This window comes from Phaenicophaeus curvirostris, chromosome 6 (assembly GCF_032191515.1).
Source record: "Phaenicophaeus curvirostris isolate KB17595 chromosome 6, BPBGC_Pcur_1.0, whole genome shotgun sequence".
In the NCBI taxonomy this organism is placed as follows: Eukaryota; Metazoa; Chordata; class Aves; order Cuculiformes; family Cuculidae; genus Phaenicophaeus; species Phaenicophaeus curvirostris.
In genome coordinates, this window is record NC_091397.1 from 56,897,228 (window position 1) to 56,920,517 (window position 23,290).

The 23,290-nt window shown below is 36.3% G+C and overlaps 1 long non-coding RNA gene across 1 annotated transcript; it reads right to left on the reverse strand.

The window, feature by feature from the left end:
- Positions 1-4,455: 4,455 nt before the first annotated feature.
- LOC138722294 (uncharacterized) lies at positions 4,456-21,451 on the reverse strand. The gene is made up of 4 exons (XR_011337684.1): positions 21,379-21,451; positions 12,217-12,377; positions 8,465-8,599; positions 4,456-4,692 (listed from the first exon to the last, which is right to left on the reverse strand). It is a non-coding gene; the product is annotated as an uncharacterized lncRNA (long non-coding RNA).
- Positions 21,452-23,290: the final 1,839 nt, after the last annotated feature.

Here is a 23,290-nt window from a genome sequence, read left to right on the forward strand (position 1 = left end):
CTCTGAAATTGAGAATTTCTTCTGCAGGCATCATTCAGAAACAATAGCAGAAGCTGGTGTCACAGAATATCCAAGAGTCTAACACAAGAACAATCTTGGTAAACAAGGAAGGGGAGAGATACTTTTACGAAGCTGCTTCACAGATCAGCAACTTCTCTAATATGCAGGCTAGTAAATTTGCTTTGGAAGGAGTACAAGTTGATAAAACTCCCTTGCTCTGCTTTCTGTCGATTGATATGATAAGATATATTTTACTTAAAATTAGGATTGTCTGAAGCCCAGTGGATTTCATTATTTGTAATTATCCAGTTGTTGTCAGTATGTGGTCATTTTATGACAGGGGTATCTACTGTGTGGGTCAGGTTCAACTGTATATCTTTTCAAACACAGAATTAATGTACTATCGATGAAACCATTACTAGAACCAAATTAAAGTCTGCGCTGATGTATTGGTCCACAGGGTGCTGTCAGACATGAAAGGAGTAATTAGTATTCATTACTTCATACTCTGCAACATTCCAATTATTAATGAACTTCAACTGCTGGACTGCACCGTATCTATCACAAATTCCTTTCTAGTCTTTCTTTATTAGGAAAAAAAAAATTCAAAGTGCCTGACAGAAGTACTAAAATAAACAAATAAGAGGAACGAATCCAGAATGGGGAAAACTCTGTTTGTTTGATAATAAAAGAGTAAATATATTACCAGTGCTCCATAAAGGGGACCTGCCGCATCTTCAATGATCCACAGAATGCTATGTCATGTAATGCTGCTTAAAATGTTCACCAGAAGAACCTATATTTGACTAGTTTCATATATTTATGTGCTGGTGTATACAGCTCTTTTGTGCTACATAGAAGCCTTTGCTAAGTAGATGCAAAACTATATTATTGTAACCCTTGTCCTTTTCAATTAACTTCTTTCTACTGTTTTACATCCCTCTGTCTCATGCCTTAGAAAACTGCTAGACTGTGTGATTTCTGATCTCTCTTTTAGACCAACATAATCCAGATTTTCAGTAGTTTCTTCACTACAGATTCTAAAAAGCAGGCTATATGGTCTTGCTCTAAATCACTTCAATACTATAGAAAAACGTAACAAAGAGGAATAATTTCAAGCTCTTGTAGTGGAAGGCAAGAGTGCATCTTCTAGGAGATTTGTGTATGCAAAGAGATTTGAGTTGTTTTATATCGCCTTGATTTACTGTGCAGGCACCAATGTCTGAAATATGGTGGGGGTGGAAGGAGGGAGAAAACCTTGGTCATTTCTCCAAAATTAGATACCATTTTCATTTAACGTTTCTTTCATATTTTCTCTTTTAACAATCTGCAATCATGAAAGCACTCTAAAGGCTCTTTGAGTACATTTGAAACGCATCCAGGAATGCTTCAGGGATATCTCTGAGATTTTGTCAGAATAAACATCATATTCTTCAATGTGAAAAATGTAGCCTGTCAATGTGTCTTTTGAAAACAGGAGTAGAAAACAAGATCATTTTCAGGTTTAAAAATAAATTCACATTTGAGCAGAGACATGATATTTCAGTTCATCAGACGAAACATTTAATGAAGTTATTTAATGAAGTTTAGTCACGTTTACTGTCATGGAAACACAAATCATTTTTTAGGCAACATCTTCCTCTAACGCTCAACAACCATATTAGAAGTTTCCATGAAAAATGATGGAAGAAATTACAGACAGAATTTCTCTTGCATCAAGGGCTTGACTTCAAGCTCCTTTACTTTTCCTATGATCAGCCTGAAAATGTGTATCGAAATGTATCTTAACTAGATCTTTGAAAATATTTTTGATGATGTATTCTAAATTTGACAAAAAAATTTCAAAATCTAGGAAAAAAGGTGATATGGGAATGCAAGATAAGATTCACAGGCACCCCCCAAAAGTTGAGAACATGAGGTTTCCCTCCTTATACCATCTAGCACTCCTGCCACAGCGGTGTTAGAACAGGGAAGACACATTGATAGCTTTGAGTTACCCGATTAAAATTTGAATCTCCCGCTAGAATTCCCAGCTACAGGCCTCAGGGGTGGAGCTCCCATGGCTCTCAGAGCTGTAGTTCTTCCATTGGGAGGGAGAGATCAGAGCAGTCCTTGTACTTGAGTGTTTGGAGCACTCGCATGAGAAATGGGCTATGTCAGTTTTGGTGCTAGCAGACTAAGTTTCTGGGTAAAATGAAGAGACAGCAACATCACTACTATGCTTGCCTTGATGGATTTGTGAACACCATCAACTGGACTGGCTTGATGCATGGAATGTTGGCAGCAATAGCTATGTAGAGAGTCCTCGTGTCTGCTCTTCTCTGCACCATGTTGTAGCATATCAGTTTTTCCTAATTAGCTTTTTTTTTTCTTAAGCTAGTTAATTGATTTGTTTCATAGGGTGGCCCAACAAACAGTTATAGCAACACAGTGCAAAGTAGAGCCATGGTTTTCTTATGCTGATAACGTTGTTAAATTCAAACCTAGCCTGTAACGTCCAATGCTTTCCCTTTTGCTGTAGATGCCTAATATAGATGCCTAACATAGAAATGAAATAGTTTCTTCTGTTTTGAGCCAAATTATGATATATACTCCTCTTTGTTTTGTTCCTTTTTTGAAGTAAAAAAACACTGAGAAACTCACATGTACGTCCATATTGTATTTTGAGTCAATTTCCAAATTGAGAATAAAATTTTGTTATCTAATCAGATGCAGATACTAACATTTTAATATCCACTCATCACCGGTTTTTAGCCATTGCATTTTAGAAAGAAATAAATGACTTCATGAAGTGTTTTGAAGTAAGCAAAACATGGCAAGCAAAGCAATACACATCCAGTTGTCACAGAAAAATACTGATTACTACTTAAGTATACTCACTTTTCCTTTTTAACTGTATGTCTTCCAAGCAGGGGATCATGTATGAGATCAATAGATTCACCTTTATTCTTGATTAGTGCAGTCTTTCCACAAGCCAAAGCTATTTCAATGGCCTTCAGAAAAGTTAACATGGAAAATAAAATAAACCCCCCCAACTTTCAGATATTAGATAAATACTGGTTATAGAAAAATTTCATATAGTAGAATTGGAGAAGTGTTTCTAAAACAGCAATCGTGCAAAACTGTTCACAAGGGATTTGCCATTGTTTAAGAGTTCAACAGTTTTGAGTTAAACATCTTTACACTCATGCTTTTGCTAGTCCTCATATTTAACAAAAAATACCTTGCTTGAGTTTAGGTATTAGGAGGAAGTTTTTTACTGTGAGGGTTGCGGAGCAAAGGAAATGGTTGCCTAGACACGTTTTGGATGTCCCATCCCAGGCTGTGTTCGAGACCAGGTTGGATGGAGCCTCCAGCAACCTGATCTAGAAGGTGTCCTTGCCCATGGCAGGGGGGTTGGAATTGGGTGATCTTGAAGGTTGCTTCCAACCCAGACCATTCTATGATTCTATAGCCCCCATTGAAGACATTGGAAGTGATATAGAGATGTTGGGGGACCACATGTATCATTAAGGTTTCGTTATAGTTTTGATGTTATGTTTTTGTGTTACACATTTTGATACATCCCCAGCTAAATGATAAGCGCTTTCTTGAAGGATTAGAGTCTGAATAACTGGAAGAAGTCTGTTTCAACAGACCCTGAGAAGAAAGTAGGTGATAGTGGAAGGATAAATAAGCAGACAATATAGCTTCACACAGAAGGGTACTTCAGGGTATGAATGAAAAAATCAGTTACTTGTGAAGGTTGCAAAAAAGGTTAAAAAAAATCAGGACAGGTGAGGGAAGAGAGCTTATTCAGAGGAGTAGACTTATTTAAAAAATAAGGCATTACTGTGACTATTTGCAGTGCTGTGTAATTGTGTGTTATATCTGAAATTCAGTAAAATTAACTCAGATAGCCCTCTGAAACTGAGCAGTTAAATCTTACCCAGCTATCTCCCTAAATCAAAGTAAATAAGAGAAAAGATATGAATAGATCAATTGCATGCAAGCGCTATCAACTCACATACAATTCAGTCCCACCAATGAGAATTAAAACCACGTTTGTTTACCACCAAAGGACCTGATACTGTCTTTTGCCTTGAATTCTGTACATTGGATTGAATCTTCTCCCCTGCAGGATGCACGTGCCGTGTTTGATCGACTAAACTATACAGTAAAAGTACCATCACATCATCAGGCTTTCCACTTTACCTATTGAAAAACAGATTTCCCCCTCCAAAGCAGCACACCTCAATTTCCACTTTTTTTACTCCTCAACACTTGAAACCAGAGTAAATAGGTCCCCTTTCAGGCACCATTTTAAACAGAAAATGATGCTCTTGATAAATAACCATCAGTGTTGCAATATTTCAAGTCTTCAAGTAAGCGCATCCCAACAAATACCTATTCCTCATAAAAATTAGGGGAACTTGAGGGCAGTAAACATGAAGCCAATTCTTCAGCATGCACATACCCTTTCTGTCCTGGACGTACGACTTTAAGGTCAGCTCCATATTTATTCTTTATCCATTTAATTCCCTGTTGCTGGGGATCCATCATCAGAGGCCAGGGCTCGCAGTTTGTTAGAATAGTGGTATTTTCTGTTGACATCTTATCACCAGGCAATCCCTCGTTACTCCATGCCGCAATCGTAGCATCATTCGTCAACGTGGCAATCGGGTCCAGGCCCTCCATCACAGGAACAGGAACCTTTTAATCAGAGTGGTATATAATCATAGAGTAAGGCTACCAAGCAGCAAGACTTGACTCGGTGCAAGGCACAAGATAACTAGGCTGATACAAATTAAGGCTTTAATGTTTGTTACTACACAGGTGTCACAAAGGTCAGAATTTGGCATAAAGAATTGGAAAGGGAAGGGATTTTCTATTGCCAAAGAGAATTTACTCTTTCTCTCCCATTCCCCTCAAAATATGGAGTTTCAGTCCTGGGAGATATTCAAAACCTGACTGGATGTGGTCCTGGGCAATCTGTTCTGACCAGCCAAATTTGAGCAAGAGGTTTGGATTGGTGATGTCAGAGGATCTGCTCCAGTCTCAATGATTCTGTCAAAATTTAACTCTAAAAATTGTTTTATCAATATTTTTTCTTTTCCTCTACGGAGAGACCTAATTTCTGGAATCCTTTGTGCATTTTGCAGAGTTCATCTAAACTACCGTAGCCCTGGGATATTTTGTATCAATAGTCAGACATAGTCTCAGATTCACGATTTCTTATTAGTAGCTATATGGAAAGCTTTTATTTTTTTTCAATTTGGTTGTAAAGACAACCCACTGTCTATTTAAGATGCTGAAACTGTGACTAAAGAACATCAGAGAAATGAAAGTATCTTCTTCATAGAAAGTTAATGTTTAAGATGTGGATCAAATCATCATCTTATTTTCAGTCAGAATTTATGACAAGGTATAAAAAATCAAACTAGCAGTGTTTGGCACATTATATTTTGATTGTTCAGTGTATACAATTCCCAGCAAAGGGATGAATCTATGCATGAACGTATGCTGAGATAGTTTCAGCATGGAAATGGAGGTAAAAATTGATCATCCATTACAGTAATCTTCAAACTGATGGAATTCTAGATGCAAAATTGTAATAGCCTGCCATAACCTTTCTTCCTTGTTTGTACTCTTTGAAATACTAAGGATAAAATACAAATTGTTTCCCAGTTTGTTGACTTGCACCAGGGGAACCTCAGGAAATCATTCTCCAGTGAGCAGAAGGACCAAAGGAAAGGCCAGCGTGAAAGAAGGAAAGCACGCAGCTGAACAATTTATAAGGACTGTCCTTTACCCACTGTCACTGCAGATATTCATTTTTCAGAATGATTACAGTAATAAAAACAAATTTTTCTAGTCCTTTACATGATGTAATCAAAATCTATGAAAATCACTGAGTACAAAGTATCCTCATTACTTCAAATAATTCCATTTAAATGCTTGCTAGCTGCTTCAGAGCTTCAGAGAATACTCTTCCATGTGCTCATTCTAGAAAGCCTTAAATATGTAAAATAATCAATGCCATATAAAAACTCTCATTGTAAAACCAAATTTCTATGTGTACACAAACAAAGTAACAAAATAATTGTTAAATTTGAAAGTCGTGAAATATTTTACATCTATATGTTTCAGAAAAAAATCAGAAGTATTTACAGAAGTCATTAACAATCCTGTTCTGCAAAGACAGGGGCAGATTCTAATGTAACAGAAGGCTCAAACTCCTTTGTTATGAAATAGGAATATAAAAGATCCATTAAGAAAATGGAAGTATCTTTAATCAAAGTAGAATCATAGAATAACCAGGTTGGAAGAGACCCACCGGATCATCGAGTCCAACCAAAGTAACAGGATTAGAAGAGTTAGCACTGAAATGTTGCTCAGTGTAAGCGTAGGCACTTGGTGTGTGAAGGCCTCCTAAACTCCGGTTATGTTCATAAGAGATGCCCAGCAAATGACAGGTAAAGGACTATTCCCATTGAAAGCTCTAACAACAATCTTTGTAATGTAGCAGCTTCATTTTTAAGTATTTTAGACATCCATTTTTGCCTAGAGAAGCAACTGGATTCTTCTTTAAACCATTAACTGAAGGCAATAAGACAATAAATATATTAATTTACAAGAAGGCTTTTTTGATTTATCCACCTTCTCTTCTTGTTTTCACTGACTGGCAAGTCATAAACAATAAAGAGCACCCAACTCATTCTCCAAAATAGCTTTGAAATTTGAAGATATAGTAAACATAGAATTATTGTCTATTTAAATTTTCAGTAATTTTACCATACCACCCAAGCACCATAAATCACTAATGACATTGGCTAACAAGGGTTTAAGAGTTGGAACATTCAGTGTAATAAATTTCCAGACAGTTAAAAATCACTATAATTTTATTCTAATGCATTATAGATTGCTTGTAATGTCATCCTGGCTGGGGTGACCCATTTCTAATTTTGAACAGCTGTTCAGCTTGGGAGTTAGTTAATGATTAAATATAAATTGCCTGATTTATTAGTCTGAATGGTTGAGCTTCCAGGTCAATGCTATATAGACAAAATCATCAGTCTTGATGCTTTTCAGAAGTTAACTGTCTCCCGTTCTAGTCGAAAAGAATTTATTCTCAGAGGAAAGTACTTGACATTCTCAATTAATCCTTTTAAATATTTTCCCCATAACTTCCACAATAAGATCACTAATAAAAAACCTCAAATCCTGGAGGAAAACTTCTTTTAACAATATATAAACCTTCAAATTCAAGACCTGGAGACTACCTATGGGCAAAGGCCATTTCGTTCCACTGAGCTTCCAAAGACTTTAAAGGTTTACAGGATTGGGTCAACAGTGGCTGACTTGGGCATCTTGGGGCAAATAAAGGCTTTTATATGCAGATAGTAACACTGACTTCACTGTTTTTCTGCCAAAGGAAAGATTATTTATATATTTTACATTTCTAGGCATATTAATTTCAGAATCAGGTATCAGAAGCAGATCTCTCTTAATTGCACTGGGGAGTTTTAAGTAGTTCTATACTCTTACAAGTTTTTTTTTTCTAAACTGCTTTAATCTTGATTGCCAACCTTTGCTGAGAGGTTTGTAGAAACAAAAGTATTCACTCTCTGATCTCAGAAAGCGAGGTCACTTAAAATGTTTCTTCAGACTGCCTTGGGGACTCACACAGTAGTGTAAATATTCTTTGTACTATTTATTTCCTCTTATTTACACTTATTTGTCAAAAAGGAATGGTTAAAATCGTAGATGATGAATTGAGACAGCACAATTTCTCTAAAGCCCTAGGAGAGACAGCACAGCGATGCTGTGGCTGACTGGAATGGTTACCGACCGTTAAATAGGCATGTGTTAGCTTTAATGATGTTTGTCTGCAAATAAAGCTAATAACCACAGTTAAATATATATAATTTTAACATAAATAAATTGCATTATTATTTAAAAATTAATAGGTGCTGCAAAAGGAAAAAAACCCAAAACCAAACAGCAAACATCTCATTGATGCCTTCCACTTATTTGCAATCTAAAGTGCAATGGGGGCAGATGCAGGGCGACTCCATCCTGACCTAGAGGATTATTCAGTCTTTCTGCTCATTAACTAGAGGCTGCCCAGGCTGTCACAATGTGTTCACAGTTGTGTATAAATGTGGTGACTTAGTTATCGAGACTTCTCTCTAGCAACCATGTCAATATCAGTTACTCTGTAATACATGATTTTTAGGAAACGTAATTGTGGTGCAGCACATTTCACTTCTCAGGACTTTATTATAGGTTTATTTGTCATGTTTGGATATTTTTTCCATGTAAATGATTTTAATAAGGGTCATCTTGCCCCTTATCATTCCCTGCCCCCAATCCCCGCCCCCTCAATCCTCAAAAATTTAGGTTTAACCTCACGCTCAATAAAACATTTCAAATATTTCAAAGCTCACACTAGAATAAACATTCAGGAAAAAAATCTTCTTACCTCAAGTCCCTTAACCAAACTACTGGCCAGCTCAATAGTTTTGTTTCTTGGGTTTACATCATCTTGACACCAGACTTTCTCTGCAACTGCTTTCCCAAGAGAAGCTGTGAGCTTATGCAGATTGCTATCCAGAACCTATTCAGAAAAGGGATGAGTAAAAATTATAGCTTAATGTTTGGGGTTTTTTTTGGTGTTTTGGGCTTGTTCTATTTTTATTTTAGATAACATATTTTAATGACAGCAACTGCACACAGTACCTTTAAGTCTGAAGGATACAAATGTTAAAGAAATGGTTTGGTTGTACCCTATGCTCTTTCCACAGCTCCAGTCACAAGATAAGTAAGCTATCTAACAACAATTTAAAACAAAATCATCATTATAATCTCTTACCAAATATCCATTTAAGTGCTGGGGATCAGGTGCTTGGAGGTAATAATAGGAGGAGAAATGTTTCTGCTTGATGACAATGGCCTCTATTGCAATGGCCAGCTCTGGAGATCCCAGACAAAAGTGCAAATTTCTTTTGCTAGATTCAGTGAAAACATCCTAGGACACTGTAACTATGTCCTGTGCATTCTGGAGCATTTAAAATTGTAACAGAGAGAGAAAAAATGCAACAACACAATTATTATTTTTATTTTGTATATGAAGTGGCATAAGATTCAACAATTTCCTCTTGGGCAGACAGGATAGTTTCACTAGTGGCTGAAAACATGTAGATCTCCTGCATGCTGGTCCACACCTTCACCAAAGATCTTTAACCACTCTTGCTATACTCTGCTCAAAAGGCAGCGATATGCCTTCTCTCCGCTTTCAGGGATGTCATAGTCAATGTACCTCAATTCAGGAGCAGCCTCTGTCCAGCCCCAGTGAGCCCCTGCAAATTTCCTCTCTCAGACTTCTCAGACCCTTTAATTTCTTGGAGTCTCACCACTCCTTCTATATAGCTGGTAATTTGTTGGGCTGCAGCGTTTTCTCCAGACTCTCTTAACAGAGCAGCTAGGATGACGTGAGATTTTTAGATAAAACAGTTCAAAATTGTTTCTGTTAATGCCTACTTAACTCAAACAGCTGACAGATGCTTGGAGTGAGGAGCTATCTTGTAATTGCTGTTGAGGATGCTACAACCTGCCTTTCTGAAAAAAAAAATACAGTAACAATCAGTCAAGAATAGTTGGTCAACAGAAGGAGGGGGGATCACTAGTTTCTTCTGGTTGTAAAAATAAAGCTCCAACTGCTGTATTTGTTTATCAAAAAGAACCAAAAAAATCTTTCCAGCTCAGCAAACTAAGAAAAACTAATGAAAAGAAAGGTGTTATAAAAGTCAGATAGTTGGGCGATAAAAGCGAAGATGTAAACATCTTGAAAAGTACTATTTTTACAAATAATCAGGTGAAGCAAAAGTTGAACACAAGAAGAGGCTTTAAAGACCATTTTGAAAAAAAAAGAGAAAAGACAAGGCAAGACAACAGAAGCCATAGCAGGCAAGTTGCCTGAAACAGTTTTGTTTCTCTAGAGTAACTATAGAACTAAGTTTAGAACAAAATTTCTGTGTTTTGGGTTTAATGGAAGAGCTACAACAGGAGCAAGAAGTACATCCCTCCACAAAAGTTTGGTGGTTTTGCCGGATCATAGATTTACATCTCATCTGCCAAGTTTAGCGTTTGGAATTGGTGATGTGCAATTAGGAAATTTCAAAATAATATATAAATTGAAAATAAGAAATTAATTACCAAAGGGGAAAGATGAAAGTACAACTTAGAGGTTAATGAAGAAGGCTGCTTTGATTTCTTAGGGATAATGAGGCAGCCAATCCACCTTTTAATGGTGATGATTTTAAAGTGAGAGACTAATGAGAACTTCTGCTTCTAAGGGCATCTCACAGAGATATGCTATAGTAAAATTTCAACAGTATAGCATGCAAGGAGTAAGAAGAATAAGAACAGAGACAATTTTCTAGCTTCTTCTTTTTTTTCTTAAGAAAGACTATTTATTTCTAGGCATCTTAAGTTTGCCTGCATGACAACACAGACCTGACCATAGTTGAGGTGTAGTCATCCATCAAAGACTCCAGGCTGAGGTAGTAAAGATGGGAAGAACATTCTTCTGCTGCAAGAAAAACTGTTAAGGAATGCCCCGATACCTCTGTGGGGTTTTTTTGGTACATAATAGTCTCTTTTATCAGAGCATTTCCTACCTCATGACTTTCAAATAGGAAAGGTGTCACTACAAAACACACCATTCCCTTTTGTCATTCTTTCATAGGATGCACTATCAATAAAGTTTAGGGCTAGCAACAGCAGGATTATATACCAGCATTTTATATCCCAGTACTCTAAATTCTATGGGATAATTCACACGTTTTAAAAACTCTTGTTACCAAGAAAGTTAGTGGCAGGGAAGTACGCCCCACAAATCACAGCAGAGAGCCATTACTCTCCATAGCAAACCTGCTGTACTGTGTCCTTGTGTAATCCTTTTCAGGCACAGAGTGCATTTTCACTGTATTTAAGTGCTCTTGTATGTTAATAATAATGATTGTAGTGATACACAATAAAAATTGCTCTATATCTGCCAAAATGATGAACTCAACCCAATTTTTTAGCCTTAACGCTAATAATAAGCATACTACCTTTCCATCTCCTATTTTTTTGCATACAGTAGGCATATTTGCTGCAATCTATATAAATGTGAATGCAAAATCATAATTTTCACAAATATTTTTAGCAGATTCTTTTGCAGTTTTCTTTTAGCAGTTTCTTTAAGGACGGAAACCTGATTTAATGTCACCCAAAATAAGTAAAAAATAATTTTGCTTATGAAGAAACAATTATTTTTTTCTATTTCCTAACCTGCTGTTCTATCCATTCATGGTAAATATATAGCAATTTTTTGACTGGATGGGAAAGCGCATGTGTTAATACGTTAAAACTTTAAGAAGCAAGAACGGTTGGACTCGATGATCCGGTGGGTCTCTTCCAACCTGGTTATTCTATGATTCTATGAAGAAAGTACCAGCAGGTGTCAGCATCCACAGAGTACTTTTTAATCATCTTTAAAACACTGTAAATGTTTAAAAAGACAAAGTGTATTAGTATTGGTACCAATCTGTATATATTTGATATTCAAAAAACTACTGTGATGATATTCATTACAATATTGCCCATGTTTGAAAAGCATTTAATTTCTTATTTAAAGATATATTCTGGAAGCCATGAGACATGAAAGGAGGTTAGTTTAACTGTGCTGTCTAGGCTGAAGATGTATTATTGATTACTAACAGCTGCATCAATTACCATCACTGAAAATTGCTAGCCACAAAAGTTTCCATATGAAAAATATGTACAATTCTCCTTCTCTCTCTCTCTTTGCCAACAGAAAAAAGCTGAATTATGAGACAGGGAGCACAGAATGTCCATGAATGCAGGAGCAGAGATCACTAACAACCATACTCTGCCTTCAGGTCTATTCTTTAGAAAATTGGATAGAGGAAGATTGTAAAGAGGCAGGCAAAGAAATGACCAGAAAGGAAAAGAACATGAAAATAACTGGACGCTAGGGGGCAACTGGATGTATGGTTTAATGCTTGAATAATGGTAAGAAAAACTAATACCACTTTACAGGCATTTAAAAGAGGTTAGGTAGAAGACTAACTGCTTAATTGCTCTTACTGAGGAACTTACTGAGTTTCTTTAGCTCCAGAATGAAAAGAACTGCTAGAGTCTAGCATTCATAAATGACGTACAAAATACCTTGCTCTTCTGTGCTGCTTGATTTCATGCAGATTCCCATGAATTTGCACTGGTGGAGTACCTTCTTCTTGGGGGCTCTACATACTGGGTTTGTGCAAGCTTGAAAGAGATTTGGCTCTTCAAAGGGTGAATGATAGGTCTGTATAGGACTTCTGCTACTCCTGAAAAAGAGGTGGTGGGTGAGGTAAAAACTTCCCTCAGACTGAATCCAGTCAGCAGGCAGCCCAGACAGAAGTATAAAAGAATGTCCATATATCAAGAGTGGCCATTCAACATTAGAGGATTTGTTTTTATGGATTGTGGATGCATACAACTCAAATAAAGAGTAAGAGTTTTCTAGAGGCCGATAAGGTACTAAGGTAAATAAAATCTAAGTACAGTCATTGAGAAGCGTCTGCATTGTTCATTTTTTTTCCAGAAGGAATACAAGTTTGCCTTCTCTTTACACCCATTCCACAGACTCCCTTACACAGTGATTTATACCTTTAAAAGGTCTGATATGAGACAGGTGGAACAGGTGCATAGGGCATGTTACAAACTACTGAATGCAAACAAGTGAAACAGGTTGAGAAGTTACCGTGGAGCAGATGAAGCTTTCCTAGACGTAAAAACTCTGAAAAAGTCAAATGCAACTGATGAATGTTTATACAGCACTTCCTTCTAACTCTAAAAATGGATGCCAGCAAAACATTAGTGTTTCACTCTGAATTTGTATATTTTCATCTGCTAATCCTGGTTAATGCTACTGCTGTACATAACAGTTCTCCTCGTGGAACATCATGTTGAACATAATGTCCTTTAACATATGTATTAATGAAGTTTTCAGGTGAGGAATTCAAGCTGATTTTAAATATAAGATTGGATAGGCTGAAAATCTACGAAGTTATTGACTATTTTGTGCATGTTTAGATGGAGAAAAAAGCTGAGCCCAGAAAGCTACGCAAAGCCTCTACAAAATGCCAACTGTAACTATGGTTAAAACAAAACCAGGAAAAGTGGTGCATTTCCTGGAATTAGTGCATGTCAACTCTGTTAAAAAGTGAAATACAAAGGCAGGAAAGGACCCCGTTCTGTGTGCACCAATCTGCAGAGCTCCTTCAGCCTAGTGAAGCATATTGATGAACTCAGCCTCTCATCATCCTCTAACATTTCACAGGTGGAAAAATGGGCACTAAAGACAAGATCCCAGATTTTCTGCACTTGAAACTTCTTGGATTAATATTTTATTAAGTGGGTATCACATCTTCAAAAGTTGTTCTAATTCTGAAAAACTTAAACTTCCTTCTAAGATTCCTAGGGTTTTTTTTAAGTTCTGGTGCGTGCTAACTCACAATTTTCCCCCCTCTAATTGGGGAAACCATTAAGGGCTTTTATGCAGACATATCTTCATGTTATGCACTACACTTTTAGAACCACTATGTGGCTATCAGACAAGACACGAGTTAATAATGTAATTAAAACTAGGATGACCTTTGGAGGTCATCCAATCCAAATCCCAGCTCAAAGTAAAGTGTTTTCTTTGAACTGTTCACAATCATACCAAAATCTTCTTCCCCAAGACTACTAATGAATAAACAACAATCAAGAATTATTTGTTAACTGTCCAAGGTCACAAGTCTAAGGCTGTATCACATGAAGGCAAAATACTGAAGTATCTGATGGGAATTTTGGGGTGGATGGCAGAGGAAGAGTGATAGTAAAAGCTGTTTACCCATTAAATCTACATGTCCTTCAGAACAAAAAAGAGCTGGTACTACAAAAGCAGGAAATTGATGAAATACAGAATGAAATTCCTATATACTTTAACATGCAGATTTCTGATTTTAGTAGAAGTGAATCTTGCCCTTTCTCTTAAATTTATACCCTAAGAGAAAACAATAACAATAACCCCCAAATTACATATTTGTTCAGCCTTCTGTTATTTCTTGATATCTTAAGCTGTGAGATTTCAGGTCCAGATATTACAAACAACAAAAGTCTTAAGACAACTCAAAGCCTTCTAAACCAAATTAATGTTGTGTCTTTCAAACCATTTAAAGCATTCTTTGCTATGTCAGGGTAATTAGCTTGCACAGTACATAAACTCCTTCCACACACCATCTTCCAAGACGTCAGTCTTTGCCTGTTTCAAGAACACTTTGGGTTACAGTTGCTCCATTAAATAAATACTTAATAAATCACAAATGATCCCTTTCAGAAGTTCAATAGATTCTTAATGGTAAACATGGTCTTCAGTTCAATCATTAATTCAAAAAAATTTTCTCATGCACTTCCATGTGTGTGTGTACATGAATGTATATATGTGCTTAGAGGTCTTTCAAAAACACAAAGGAGATTTTATGTCATTTTTATGATGTGTTTAAATAACAAACATAAACAAAGATGAACATGAGCTTCCAAAACCCTTTCTAGAAGTTATTCGTGTGTTCCAATAGACCAATATTCATATAAATGCTTGGCAGATATTCCTTGTAAAAATCACAGCTGGTTATTTATATCAATTATTATTTACTAACCTATTAGTTATAACGTGCCTTAACAGCTTTGAGGAAATGCAGTCGTTCCTGATAAACAGCTTCATGTGCTGCCACTGAAACTATGGAATATTCTTCAATAGGTTAATGGGAAAAATAGTGATAATCCCTACAGAAAATACATCTTTAGTACTTGAACTAGGAAGTAATAAAATCTATTAGAAACTCAATAAATTAACAAAATGAAATAAATAAATAAAATAACACTAATAAAATTAAGTGTGCTCAAGATATTACAGGAGAATGCTTATTAATTAAGCAGTACTTACAAGAAGCTTCTTCCTAATAGCTTCTAGTTTTTCTGTAGCTGCTGCTAATTCATCGTTTGTCTGGGCCAATGCAAAATGTTCTGGCTCTACCTCACAACACACCTTGAAAAAGGCATAAAACATAGGTACAACGGACAAGAGGTTGGTCTCACATTCATTATAAAATTGCAAATAGCTCCTGTTAAATGACTTTCAGATAATCCTAGTAGTCTCTCATCACACATTTGCTTTAGTGTCATCTTTGTACACAATAGTGAGACATGCAGAGATTTCTTTGCTTATTGACCTAAAGGCTACAGGATATTTGATTTCAGGGTGTATAAGGGTATCTTAAGCAGAGCTGAATGTGTCTTTGGCGGGACTACTCTCCAGCTAAAATTAATTTGTGTGTATCACTTTCATGGTTTCAGAATCCAGGTGGAAATCAGACAGGCATTAAGCCTGAGTAAAATTCAGCTAAAACTGATTTATTTTTCACTATTTTGTAATTAAATGATAAGCTGCTATCATGCTAGGATGAACGAAGGAATTCTGCAGCCAGGTGCTCAAGGGAATTACAAATGACAAGCTGCCTTAAACTCCAGACAGCCTGATTCAGAGGGGTATTTCAAGTGAAATGTGTACATCTGGAGAAGAACATTTCCCAACTGCTGCATAGTAAAGACAATTGAAAACTCCTGGATAGTCACATATTTTTACTACCTTCTGCTAAAATTCTGCTATATAAATACTATTTATATACATGCCTACATACTGAGTATTTCCTACTTTATCTGTGATTGCTGTTTCATTCTCCCCAGAACACTAATCCAAGCTTACAAAAATTATAAAAAACTTAAATAACAGAAATTCCTAACATCAGAGCTACTGCTCAGTTCAGTAAAGCTTCTAAATACTCCGTGTTAGCTGGCACACGCAGCTGCTCAGGAGTGAAGCCTTGTATACAGTGAAGATAATGTGATAAAAAACGGGAACAGAGGGATGTCCCGGCAAATCAACTGTCTACAATCATAAAAAGTTAACAGGCTTCTCAGCAAGTTATGACATTTTTTACGTGCTGTTTCTACTAAAGCAGTAGTTTAATCTCCAGGTAGTTAGACTGTGTTTATTCTCATTGCTCTAGCAAGAAAATTTGGTATAAGAAGTTCCTTTCTTCTCTGCTGCTCTGAATCATGAAGCATCCCTGCATGTTGCTCGGCCCTTTTAAGGGCAATAGTATGAAATAGGAAATGGAAACCTGCTGACTGCCCTTTTGTGGAGGAAACACGGAGACTGAAAGAGATGAATAGGAAACAGAATAGCTTTGGAATGGGGTACCAGAAACCATTTGTGTTTATACTTATGAACAAATGCCTGTATCATCACGAAGAATCTTTACCTGGGTTGTCGTAACAACTGGATATTTTCCATTGTTCCTGGCGCTCAGTTTTACAGACTGAAAAGTAAAGAATAAGTACTGATGCTTTATGTACTAAAAATGGTTTATACTTCAAATATTGAATTTTCAAATTCCTTTCTTCACAGACAGCTCTGATTCTGGCCTTGACAACTTCGACTCATTATTATTTTCATATTAAATATACATGTGACAAGCCTGATGGAAAAAAAATGTTTTACCTTTGGCTTACTAAAAAAAATACGCAATTTTGGTAGAGCTCACCAGTTTGTAGGTGAAAGGAAAGTGGATCCCTCAAAGACCAGCTCAGCATAGGCAAGGCTAAACCTCTCTAGTTAGTTAATTAACTACTGCTTAGCACAGCCTCTTCTCCTTCAGGGTAATGAAGGACAGCACACTGCCACCACAACATTGTGAGAGGACTATGCAACAGCTTTATGCAATTTCTGTTAATTTCCATGAGACAACATACATTTTTCAAACAAATACTGCATTAACAGATTTTGTACACTGCCCAGATTCTTTCATGCATAAGATACTACAACACAAAATACAGCAAGTAATGATTTCTTTGTCTTCTTTATATCTATTGACATAAAAGAGAGGTGCAGCTGTAAGAAAGGCTATATATATATATACATACATAACGTATATATATTTCTTTCTTCTAGATAAGTTTTTAATATCTCTTGCTGAAGAGCTGATAGTATGAAGATAGTCCTTCTAGTAGTTGTACCTATCTAGCAAACTGTGATCAAGCATGTCTGCACGGATGCTTGTTTAAAAAAGGAGCCTATAAACATGTGAAGACACATTGGACAGTGAATTCTTCCAGTTGCCAATACAAACCTGGAGATCGTTGTGTGAATTACAGAAATTTACAGGGACTTCTGTTTAGGACTCTGTATAATACTGTAGGATGCAAAGGTGAGAGATTTGGTAATGCAGGATCGGAGATTATCTGTAAAAAAAAAATCTGTGGTATATTTGGGCAGTCAGTTACATCTGAGGAGTTATCAAATATTCAATCATTTACGCCACTTTGGTAAGTAAGCTTCAAACATTTAAAAATCTGTGCTCAAATGCAGAAGCTGGAGCTAAACAAGAAATGTATTGAGGAGAGAAAATGAAGATATTTCACTAAGATTTTGAGAACCTTTTTTGAGATCTTTTTTGCAACCTTTTTTTCCTCACTCCCTCATCTTTCCCCTCTAAAGGGCTCCTTTTTAGAAAATGAGACCAAGGACCCAATGGTTAGTTCTACTGATGCACTGGGGGTTTCCCTAACCAGTAAAACATTCGCTACATGTTTAGGGTATAGTTAAATATATCAGATTTGTCAAACTAGCCTCCTTCTTCTGGTAATTTGTCTTTTTCTTTTAATTCCTCAATCCAAGCCTAAAATCACGGGCCTCAACAAGGGAGAAAACATGGGAAAAGGGAATTATCTTATATGAAAACAAGTCAATTACTTGATTTCTGGTTTGAAAATTAAATATTCCAATCTAAGTAGATTTGTCAAAACTCTTATTTTTGCTTAACAGTGAGTTAAATCAGTGACTTTACATCACTCAGCATTATAGAATCATAGAATCACCAAGAAGAGACCCACCGGATCATCTAGTTTTAAGTGAAATCCAAATGCCTCCCTAACTTTCTGGAATGATTTAATTACCTGTTTAAAAGTTGATTACGATTTCATTGGTGCAAATTTATCTGGTAAGACAGAACCCCTCCTGAAGGGTGTTCTGTCTTATCCACAACTGGTATTTGGAAGATTATCGTGCACATTTTCAAGGATATAACTGACTTCAGCCTCAGGCAATGTATTTGATCCATCTTTATCCTTTCTACATCATGCTCATCTCTCAGGCTCATTTCCTGTCAGGTCTTGCTTAAACAAAGTCTAATTACAGAGAAAGAGGATATTACAGTGATTAAGATGTTAATACTTGGATCAAGCACTGTGCATTGGCAGTAACAAGCTTCTGTAAGAATTTAATATCCTTAAAAAACATCTTTCTACAATTGTCAGGGCCAATTTCCACGTACACATTCATTGCACGGGACACACACAGACACTGTCCATGGAAATAATAAAGATTAAAAATCAATATGCATTACATTACAAGTGGCAAGTTACTAATAGAGTTAAATATTCCCCCCATCTCTGGTGAAAGAAAAGTGCAGGAAAGAACTAGCGTAGCTTTTAAGATAAAATTCCCAGTGTTTATTAGTTTGCATACTAGTCATAAAATATTTTTTAAATTAAATATTGCATATACGGTTGCTGGTTTGGTTTGTTTTCTATTTTCTCTAATGTGGTTTGACACCCATGTTACTGAAATTAACCTAAAGTGAGAAGCTTAGAATAGCCAAGATGCTCTTTCTACTAAAGTTTTTTAAGAATGTAACCAGGTGAGCAAATGCTACAGTTACAATTAACAGTGCTTCTAATGTGACGTGGTACATTTAATTAAAACAAATAGCTAACTTAAGTTACATGAGTTGAATTACAGTTTTGACTCTTATTTTTATTTATGCTTAATTATTCTTTGCTTGCTGATGCCTAAAGAAAATTTGGGATAAGAGTTTTTTTTTTTTTCTTTGAAGGGAGGTAAAAATAAACAGAGCAAGTTGCAGATAAACCTTAGGACAATATTTCTCAAATGGTACTTCCTGCACACAGAGATGAAGGAGGCATTCATCCCTGTCTTCAGAACTTTAGTCCCCTTCACATCAGTAAATTCTATGATATAGAGCTCTTCAGTATGGCTAAATTGTTAGAAAAGCTGAAAGCAGTGTGCTCTTAGCAATCAGACCATGAGTAGAGTGGCTCAAATATACTGCATAAATAAAGAGTGCATTTAAGTTGAAAGAAGTAAATTGAAAAAGCCGGTCAGTCTGAATCCATCTTGGCTCCTAATCCTCAGCTAGTGTCACTATCACCCATATGCCTACATCATGCTCTGCACATTTTCTTCCTTTGACAGGGTAAGTCCAATTTTAAAAGACAATCGTATATTCGTCTTCAAATGTAAACCACTCTGGCATCATTCAGAGCACACAGATGGCCAGTAAAATCACAGCAGTGTTACTGCCCACTATTTTAAGAACATAGCAGTGTCACATTCATAGTCAGAGCCTTCTTGATTACTACACAGTTATGCAGTTCGGCCACATTTACCAGCATCTAGATTGACCCCACTTTTCCTCATGTGTCAGAGCTAAAGTGACTTCCAGTCTTCACCTTTTGTTAGGTAATATTTCACTCTAAGGCAATATCTTTAAGGTATTTAGTGCTTAATATTGTAAAAATAAAAAACCAACCAAACTATAAACTCCAGTTTGGAATCCATAGAACTTGAAAGCGAAAACAATTTTTTAATACATGACATGTTTTAATCAATTATGAAGAGTATTCACAAATTACTCAGCCAGAAGATGTATTCTCATTTGTAGATTTTTTTTTTGGTAGCAAAAATTATAGAAGATTAATATTTAGAAATAGTCATCAGTCTTATGAAATAGTTTTAGATTAATGTAGCACAAAATGACACTTTCATTTCCAATAAAAACATTTCAGAATAGTAATGAAACAACGAACGGGAGAGTATGGTAATCATTAGTGTCATGCGCTGAACTTCATCCCTGAAATAAAGTGGCCCAACGATGTGATTATCCCATGATAGTCACTCTGTGTGTTTCACCCAGTTTCTTAATGAAGTAATTAGAATTGTGTTAAGGGTGCTTTTTGATCATCCAAATCCATCAGAAGCATATGGAACCAAGACAGAAAAAGCACCACCCAAAAGTGGTTGGTAGAATGTTGAGCTGTTGGATCCTAGTGAAGCAGGTTTAATTAATTGCACTATTTGGATTTTAAACATCACATCAGCTTTTAGGTCGTGTATAAGATACGGATCAGCAAAGGGTAGAAGTCCATAATTAGCACAACGCAGAGAAATAAAGATCCCAATCTAGCCTTCATTTATGACAGTGTAAAAAAAAATTACCTTTCCCTCAATAAAATTAGGATGAGACACAAGATCATTAGAAAAGTAATAAATGTTGCCTAATGTCTTAAGAAACAAAGAAAAAGAGAATGAAACGCCACTTTGATTGCTTAGACGGAATAGTCTTCCCTGTACCTGAAAACTGTTTAAAAAGTTCTTGGCAACTTGAAGTTTTCATAGCTCAAACCCAGGCATTAGCAACTATTAAGACCAAATTAAAATTTCTCTTTGCAGTACTGATAAATGACAGAATATACATCAGATTTTGTAGCAAAATGGCAGAGCTGGATAAGCCCTTCAGACTAAAGGCGGAGGAATTTCATTTTAAAGCATTCCAAAATGATGAAACATTTGGACTCCAGATGAAATTATGCTTTTCTATTTGGTCTGTGTTGAGGACTGCTGCATGTAAATGTTTCCAACGCGGACGTTGACAAAATGTTAATTGGCTGAACAGAAAGCAAAATGAAGATGATTCAACACTGATGACACTTATTATTAAGAATGCTATTATAATCTTAAAATTCAATGTTTGCACCTTGCAACATTGCGAGATACTGGAATGAACTTACCTATCGATTGAGTTGTTCAATTTACCTAGAGCCTCAAAGCCTCTAGAAATCTGAAGTGCTCAGGGATGACTCTCTGACCTTTACTGTATTACAAATAGATCTGATTCTTAAGATCCACATCCATTAAATGCTTGAATGACCTCCGTATTTATTGTTCTTTCATCTCATTAAAACAGCTAAAAGGTTGGGAAAAGGCATAACGTAAAAAAAGGTCAAGTGATAATCATGGTATGAATTGCTGTTACATGTGGAAGTATAATAGTTCTTTAGACTTTATGTTCCCTGGAGAGGAAGTTGTTCAAAACTGTTCACCTAAAAGGGTTTATTTTGTGCTAAATATATCTTGGCAGCACTAAATGGGGGAATTATACTGACCTTTTGCTCCTCTGCATCTGCAATGGCCTTTTCTTGCCTTACTTTCTCAAGTCTAAAACCCTGTCTTAGCAATCAAAGCTTCACCATCTTGATTTCTCAGTTGCAGTTCTGCCCCTTGAGAAGAAAGTTTGGATTTTAGGTCTTCTTCCTACAGAAGAAAAGGTGATGCATTATTTGTGAGCAAGGGTCATTAGGTGTAGTTCTGTAAAGTTTATCACACATGTACCACAAAACGCCGAAACTAAAAACAAAATCAGTGTTTTATGGGTCTCAGTACAATAAGTATTGCCTTTCCCTCTTTTGTTTCCATTTGACAGCTCCATGGTGTAGCCCACAGAATTTTGGTGACGTAAAGGAATTAATAAACCTGCCTAACTGCTCCCACGAGGGACCCCAAAGGTCCCATGAGTCGCTCAGTTGTCTGTCTGGATGTTGAAGCAACCTGAAGGTTTCCTGTGTTTGTAACGAGGTATCTCAGTGGTACAACGAGACCTTGCTGCAGCACAAATGCAAATGTAAAAGCAAAAGGACATTCTAGAAACAGCTAAATACTCTAAGCAGATAATTCAAGCAGAGGTTTGCTGAAAGGCTAAGAGAGACTGAGAGGCTGATGAACAAAGACTACCTGTTAATATGCTGAAAGAGCAATTTACTGCCTGCCAGCCAAGAAACCCGTATAAAAATATCCTGTGACAATATCTTTCCTCATGGAAAGGAAATGTTTCAAATACCTGTGGGTATTTTTTCCCTGTCCAAGCATTTTATCTGGCAACAATTCATGATAAAAGGCTATATTTTAACCAGAAGGGATTCTTGTTAACCTGATCTGGATAGGGGTGATAAGACAGAGAGGACAACAAATATTAAAGGGCTTAAACTTTTATCACATTTAAGGTCTTGAGAGCTTTTCTTCTTTGGTGAATTCCTGAAATCTGTTACAAAACCTACAAAATCTAGCTTTCCAAAATTTTCCATTTTGAAATGAAAAGGCAAAGCTGTAATAAGAGTCATAACAGATGACTGTTGAGATCACAGATCTCTCTAATCAGTTTATTTTTCAGTTTCTTTGAGTTGACTTTATAACTTTTTTTTTCTGAAAAACTAAAAGATGCTGCATTTGGTGTTCTTGTGCAGAGCTCCAGGCTTCAGGATAAGAATTGGTCAGTATTCAAGGACCCAGCTAGATAGGAGCTGTGGCTCTGTCTGCTAGCACAACATGCAGCACTTGAAACCATCAAATCCCAGTGTGACCATTGTCAAATTAGAACACAACTAATCACTCTAATAAAAGATGCTGTGTCAACTTTTTTTTTTGTTAGCAATCAACCCAAGGTAATTTATACAGAATGAAAGAAAAGATTGTGACTTTCACAGTTTACCTGCAAAGCTGCTGCATTCAGCTTCTGCAGGCCATTCACCAAGTGCTCCATGTGGTTCAACATGTCCTTGGTTTTTCTCTCTAGGGGGATCTTATCAATCATGATTTGCTACAGAAAACTCTTCAGCGCCATGTAATTGTATTGCCTCTCAGTACACTTATATTTGGCACTCAACATGTTCAGACTGGTGTGGGCTTAAGCCATGAAGTCACAAATGGAGTCCTGGATAAGAGACTGAACATAACGAAGGACAAGAACAAATGCAAACACAGAAGCAAAGAAATGTTTAAAAAATTAAGTATACCAATGTAAATCGGAAAACATAATTTTTCTAAGGATGGATTGGACTCCAAACTATTCTTCAGTCGACCCTGAACATAATTTTGCCAGCATATAAAAAACATAAAACAAAAATAAGCCTCCTTCAACTTTTTCTTTGCATAGAAATTAATTAACTCTCTGCTGGCATTTATTAAGTCTTTGGCCACACAGAATCTCAATTCTTCAACACTTTCATTCTTTTCTTTTCAAAG